This window comes from Manacus vitellinus, unplaced genomic scaffold, assembly GCF_001715985.3.
Source record: "Manacus vitellinus isolate BGI_N305 unplaced genomic scaffold, ASM171598v3 scaffold_21_pilon, whole genome shotgun sequence".
Classification (NCBI taxonomy): domain Eukaryota; kingdom Metazoa; phylum Chordata; class Aves; order Passeriformes; family Pipridae; genus Manacus; species Manacus vitellinus.
This window is the reverse complement of record NW_021939546.1, coordinates 11852448-11859461: the sequence shown is the minus strand read 5'-3', so window position 1 is coordinate 11859461 and position 7014 is coordinate 11852448.

Genomic DNA, 7014 nt, shown 5'->3' with positions numbered 1-7014 from the left:
GGTTATTTGTAAACAAACCCGTCACCTCACAACCAAGTGCCAGCAGTGGCGGGGTTCTGGCTGCCGCGGGCACCGCTGATGCCAGCAGGGCTGTCCCTGCCTCAGAAGGTCACCCTGCCCAGGCTACCACACACCGCGAACTGCGCCCCACGCAGACCTCCCGCGTCCCCCGGGGGCTCACGCGTCTCGCTGTTTTATTGCAGAACGAAAAACACGCGACAACCTAAGAAGACTTCTCGGGCGGTCACATCCAGGAGCGGTTCCCTGCACCCCTGCCCGCTCTCCTCCCTGCTCCGCGGAGAGCAGCCGCCGCAGCAGCGCACAGACTCGCCGCTCTTTATTTTAAAAAGCACTGTGCGCGAAACGCGGCAGTTTAAACCTTCGGGGAATAACTAAATAACCCTCGGGGAGAGCCCTCAGACCCGAAGCCGCCAGCCGGAGGGGGGGGTGCTGAGGTATTTCACCGCCTCCAGCCGCCCCTACACCGGCACGGCCCCGGCAGCCTGGGCGAGCCCGGCGCTCCTGCGGGCACAGAGCGCTCCGTTTCGCTCGCTCGCCCCCCCGCCCTGCCTCACCTCCCGCGGCGCCCCGGGTCCCTCGGCGGGGCGCGCCGCTCGCCCCGCCCGGCGCGCGGTGTGCCTGGGTGGGGAGCGGCGGGAGCGCGCTTGGCGCGCGGCCCACCGCAACGCCCCGCCCGGGAGCGCGCCGGCGGCCGGCGCGGCTGCCCGCTCGTGCGCGTGCGCGGGGCGGGCCGCGCCTCCTCTGCGGGGGCGTTGTGGGGGACCCCGGGGCGGGCGGGGCCCCGGGGCGCGGGGCCCGGGCGGGGCGGGGCCCGGGGCGGGGCGGGCCCGGGGGCGGGCGGCCCCGGGAGCGGGCGGGGCCCCGGGGGCGGGGCGGGCCGGCGGGTTGGTCTCCTCCTTTTGGGTCGCGTCGGTTTGGTTGGAAAAGACCTCTTGAGGTCATCGAGTCCAGCCTACGAGCGATGCCACCGTGCCAACCAGTCCAGCCTCTCCTTAAACACCTCCAGGGACGGTGACTCCACCACCTCCCTGGCCAGCCCGTTTCTGATGTCTAATCAGCCCTTCTGTGAAGAAGTTCCTCCCAATGTTCAACCTACACCTGCCCTGGGGCAGCCTAAGACTATGTCCCTTTGTCCTGCCACTGGTTGCTTGGAGAAGAGACCAACGCTCGCCTGGCTGCAACCTCCTTTCAGGGAGTTGTAGATAGAAAAATGATCTCCCCTGGCTCAAACAGCTACATAAGAGAGGCAGCAGCGTAAAAGCAGCACGGCAAAGACAAACATTCTACTCAAACGCTTTAAAAAATATTTTAAAATAATTACTACCGAATCAGGCTTTTAATTTTGCCAGGTTTATCCCTTTTCAGATTGGTTGTATTGCCTGCCAATATCTGTCTGGAAAAACCATCAGGTTCTTTTCCCCGCAGAGGCACAAGGCACCTGCTCTGCACACGAGCTTCAAGAGAAAAAGGGCTCACTAATAGCAGAAACCTTGCTTTGGAGTTTGCAGATGAGCCCTTCTTTCAGTTTTACAAAGAGAAGCACTGATCCAGGTGTTAAAAAGGCTCAAGAAGAGGCAGTTGTCAGTAGTATTTCCCACCATAAAGCTGAGCAGGAAGGTGGATTCATTTGTGCAGAAGATGGCAAGAAATAGCTCTTTTCCATATCAACTCAGATTGACATTTTATAAGGTTATTCTCAGTTTGGGTGGCATTTCAGTTCTCTGCTCATTTTAGTAGAATAAATGAAAATATGTAAACTTGGTAAATTTGCACTTTGTATTAAAAAGAAAAAAAGAGCAGATCAAAATCAAGTCCAAGAAGAACTCCTGTGAGACACTACTCCCTACCTTGTTTGTGATATAGTATCTTTTCCATAAGGATTTTGAACATCCATGGAGATACTAGCTCTGCTGGGAAGGGGGACGTTGATGAGTAGAGACTACAAGCGTTGCTACACTGTGTGGCAATGTGGGAAACTTTGAAACAGAACCTGAATATGCCTGTAAAAAAATCAAAGTAAATTGCAAGTTACCAAGTTACCAAGACTTCAAAAGTCACATATAGATGCTCTAACTCATTTTAGTTTGCATTTGCGAAGATCTGGGAATTTGCACACAGTGTTAACCCATTTCAGCTGAGAGATGGGAACTGCCAAATGGCAAAGAGCCTGTAGGACTACAGATGGCAAAGGGATATAGCTCTTTCCACCCACAGCACACCAGAAACCATCTTCAAGTTGCCATAAAGCAAGAACAAATTCTTTTAGCTACACTGGCCCAAATCTTTCAACTCTGCTGCCACATTTAGGGTCAATAACTTGTTGATATTTTGGGGGTGTTTTTCCCCCCAAAGCTGTTCAGTTCTGCTAGTGTTGGCTCTTGTGTGACTGGCTCAAGTTGAAACACAAACTTCAGCCTAGTTGATGAATTACAGCTTTAACCCATGAGCATCCCAGCACTGTATAGTTTCTGTCTGGACATGCGGCTTAGTACCCACAACTCTCAAAGCCACGAGCTCAGCAAATCTAAGGCAAGTTAAGACATACGCTACCTGCTCTTGCTGCCTTCTCTGCCAAGGGGCCAGGAAGATGCACCCCAGTTTGAGAGCTGCCCATTCCTCACTTGGGTTCAAAGGAAACAGCTCAGAAGGAGAGACAGCTGAAGCCCACAGGTCACAGAACAGGATGAAAATCAGTGGTATCTTTGTGGTATCCTTTCCCAGGATTAAAGCATGCTTTGTTCTCTCCACCAGCTTGGCAGCAGTATAAACAGCAGAAGCACTGAAGCCTAGTTTCCTAGGGATGCACTTGTGTGTGTGTTGGTGCAGTGCTCTGATGTCCAACAAAGTGCAAGCCCAGGTGAATATTTCCCCACAGCAAAACCCCTCCCAGCAGCTGTTTCCCACATCAATCTCTGGTAGCCCATTGAGGTCGAGGACACTCCTGTTTCCCTCTCCCCTCAGGGAGGGCATTAGTTGTCTTTGTGCTCCACTACCTGCCCACCTGTTTCCACAACCTTTTATCCTTGAAGGGTTCAAGACTTATGCCTGCACATCTTCCCTTCTTCTGTTCCACTTGAATAGAAGTAAAGGGTAGACTGCAAGAGTAGCTCAAATCCATGCCACCACATTCAGACTCTCAACATCTAGGCCTGTATCAGTTCAGGGGAGGTCATCCCAAGCTCTGGTAGAGTGTTTTCAAATTGAATTCATCATGATTTTTAATTCCCACCCCTTGCTCCTTGAATCACCTTTCTCCACTTGGTTAAATGGCTCTTACACAACACAGCATCTTCTGCCTGTCAAAGCAAGCTCTGTTCTCAAAGCAAGGTGTATACACTTGAGTTGTTGTTTTTCTGTCCCTTTTGTTACTTGCAAGATAACCCAGCTGCACAGAGGGCAGCTTGACCCACTTAACCAGAGGGCAAATCTTGTTTCAATCTAGTCTGTTATAGAGCAGGAGGGGAGAAAATAAAGTATTTTGTTCTTCATTTTGTAGTTTTTAGTAGAATAGGCATGGTATTTCTAGGAAATGTTTATGCTAATATTTCAGTCCCATGAAAAATGAAGAAGAAAGCACCTCCTCAAACAGTATAATTGGTTTATTAACTACAATAAGTAATTCTTCCACATGACTTTTACTTTTATTTTTTAATAGCTTTGCAAGTACTCGTCTGCTTTTTACCCATGCATCAGAGAAGAGGAGCCATCTGTCCTGGCCATTAGGCAAAATAAGAAGTAATTACCAAAGCCAGTTTTGATTTAGCAGTGTCACAAATGGATCACAGTACTTTGGCCTCTGTTTTACTACTGAAATTATTTCAAGCCTTGGCTAGAATTATTCTGCTCTTATCTACCCACAGCCAAGCACCTGAATCTATATTTAAGCACCTGCAATCTAGTCTGCTTTTCAGGACACAGCATGTCCTGTTCCCTCTGTTGTTCAAGGAATTTGTACAGGCTCAGTTCCTCTGAAAATTTAGGCAATTAAACCCAGAGAGAGGCTTATGCAATCACATTTTCCAGGATCAAGCATCTGTGTCATTCTTTTGTGAATGTCCCTTTTCCACCCCCAGTCCATGCCCTAAAAAATAGCCAAAAAAAGAGATAAAGCACTGTTTCTTGCAGAAAACCTTATGATTAATTATCAGTAGCGTGGGATATCTCTACCTCTAGAGACCATGTTTCAATGTTCTGTCTGGCAAAGCTGTTCAGAGCAGGGGACAGGGAAAAATTCCCAAAATGGACATTAAAATTTTCCATGTGGATGTGAACACAGGCTGAAAGCTGCTTTTCCTGTAGCCAAATCCATGAGGAGTACTTGCACCTTCACACAGTGCCATCCCACTGCCCACTGGGACAGAGATCCTGGACTGACTCTGTTTAATGGAGAGCCTGGGTAACACGGGACCTGGAAAACATGTGGCTTTCTGGAGACCCACAAACCAAACCTTCTGCAAACAAGCAGAAAAATGCTTGTGTCCACTGTGCAAGCTGATCATTAGAGGCTGTGCACCCCTGAACTGCCCCATATACCCCAAACAGCTTCTCAGCAGCAGCAGTGACTTCTACCAGTCCAGACTGCATTTCATCCTCAACAGCTCCTCACTGGACAACAGGTGTGAGATCTGGTGATGTTTACACATGGTGTTTGGATGATATATTCTTATTAGAATGAACAGGGCAAAGCTGTCTCATGCCCTTGGGTTCCTGGGGATATTACTCAGATGAGTAACCTCTTTGGCCAAAGTTCTGGATGCTGCAATTTTATCCTATGGCACTGTGCATGCTACATCTGTCTGAGCTGTCTAGAGGTTTAGGTAGTATTTGTACATGGATAAAAGTCTTGGGGATGGGCAACACTTCAGGAAGTCCATCTGTCAAGAGAGGGTTGATATCTTCATCCTACCCAACTGGGTTCCTCAGACATGAGAGATGTTGCTGTACAAGTGATCAGAACAGAAGAGGGAGGCTCTCAGTCTTTCCTCATGTGCTTGTGCAGGAGAAGAGAATTCTTTAATCCTCCTATTGCTATGGGCTGGTTACAAGATCGTAAGTTACAGACATAAGTGTCTCTGAGTTGTAATGAATTTGGAAATTATAGCAGAAAAAGGGTGTCTTGGGGAGAAAATTGTTGTAACTGCTACAAACAAAAGTGGGAAGATTATTTTCCCTCTGAGTGGCGACATTTTCAAATGCAGAATCCCAGTTTCATTTCACTGCATTCCTGATCTACTTAGATGTTTATTTTTGCATCAGAGAGCAGTAATATCGAGCAGGTTGCAAAGTCAAGCAAGAAAGACTTAGATGAGATGCTGGGGCTGCTGCTTCCAGCACAAACAAAATATTATCTATGTTCCTAAGGAAGCCAGTTATGAGTTTCAGGAGCAATCCAAGGACTGAAAGGAAAACAAGTCCTCAGAAATGAGCACAGTCACCAAACCAGCAGAACATTTCCCACAGCATTAGAAAACAAGACCTTCTGTAACATTATCTCCACCTATATGCATCTACCAGAACCAGCACATCTTCCCTGCTGTTTCAACCAGGCTGGGACTGAGACCTTGTGTAAATCTCAGTTCTTATTCCCCACGGTGCACGTAAGAGTGGAGAATTCTGGCACTGCCTGAACTCTGCAAGATGAGTAGGACTGTCCCCAAGGGAGGGAGACCATGAGTGCAGTGCTGGTCCTGCCCTCCAGCCCAGGGTGTCTACAGCAGTTTGCCCTGAGACTGCCAGCTCTCACATATGCTCACCTGACAGCCACATGAACGGATGGTAAAATGCATACCTCGCTCTGTCATAGCCCAAAGCAGTTAGTAACTGGTCTAGTGGATAATAAATATGAAATTATAACAAAGAGGTCTGCCCCAGTATGGCAAACCCCGTGTGCTACAGCTTCATTAAAGTTATTAATAAAATTGCTGCTGGAGGATTACCCAAATGGTGGTGAACCTCCTCCTTCCAAAACAGGCTGAAGAGTCACACAAGTTGAAGAATACTGAAAATATGGATCCTCTTTCACACCCTCACAATTATTGTTCCTGGCAGGATGATGCTGAATGCATACCACCACTTGCTGAATATGGAGCAACCTGTGCCCAGCAGCCAGCACCTGGACACAACTGCTCTGCAAGAGAAGCCCTACAATCCAGGGTTCCTACAAAGTCCCAAAATTCCTTCAAGTTTTCACCAAAACACATGATATGTGAGAACAAGTGCCGAATACTTTACAGAAGCAGCAATTGTGAAGCTGCTGTACTCCCTTAGTATCCCACGGGTATCATCTGAACAGTGCTATCCCAGTTATCCTTGTTGCTGCCGAAGAACCTGTGGCTGGCCCAGCTGGAGAAAGGTTGAGTGAGCTCAGACATTGGAAGAGACTGGAGATGCCAGGGCAATCAAAGTGTGGCCAGCAGTGAGTGATTACACAGGCAGTGAGTGATTACACAGGCAGTGAGTCCTTCCTCATGGATGTCAGCAGCAGACGACATCGCGGGCATCTCCAAAGCATCAAAGTAAGGTGCCTCACTGGAGATGAATGGATTGTGTTCCACTGAAACCTTCAAGAAATTTGCAGGCAGGCCATGCTTTTATTTCCCTCACAGCCACCTCTATAGAAAGCAACTCTAGTGTAAAAAAACCTCATTTGCTGGTGCTCTGTTTTTCCTTCATGCACACACGCAGTAGTCCCACACGCACCGCTGGCATTTCAGCTCTGACTCAGGGTCTCTTTTCAACAGGGACCTGAATGCCACACTCTCGCTTGGAGGTTTTCTTGACATTTATGAGTCATTTATCCTTCCCTGACCTGCATGAGGGAATCTGGCTGACCAGGCTGCGTTAGCACAGCCATCAGCCCCCAGAAAGTAAAAGCTGTATACATTCAAGAGAAACACTCTTGCCTCTAGTCAAAAAAGTCTTTTAAATATTAGCCCACCTCCAAAAAAAAAATCAAGGAATGCTGTAGTGTTATTAGTGTTATTAACCAAACCT